Source organism: Galeopterus variegatus, unplaced genomic scaffold (genome assembly GCF_000696425.1).
Source record: "Galeopterus variegatus unplaced genomic scaffold, G_variegatus-3.0.2 Scaffold17701, whole genome shotgun sequence".
Classification (NCBI taxonomy): domain Eukaryota; kingdom Metazoa; phylum Chordata; class Mammalia; order Dermoptera; family Cynocephalidae; genus Galeopterus; species Galeopterus variegatus.
Window position 1 is genome coordinate 400 of NW_007743812.1, and position 289 is coordinate 688.

Genomic DNA, 289 nt, shown 5'->3' on the forward strand with positions numbered 1-289 from the left:
ACACTGCAGCTCCTGGCCCATCCAGCACAGTGCCCCCACCAGACATCTCGGCTTCTTGCACCAGGAGCACTCTCAAAGTGGTCCAGCCCACTAAAGACACCTTTCCTGTCTAAACCTAGAGACACCTCTCCTGTCTAAACCCTATTTCTAAGTTCAAGTTTTCTGACTGAGCACCTATCTCTTCCCAAATGACCATCAGAAAACACTCCCACCCTGAAGATGGCCCACCCCCAACCTCCCTATCCAAAAAGTACAGTACAACATGTCAGGGCTCAGAACACACTACCCC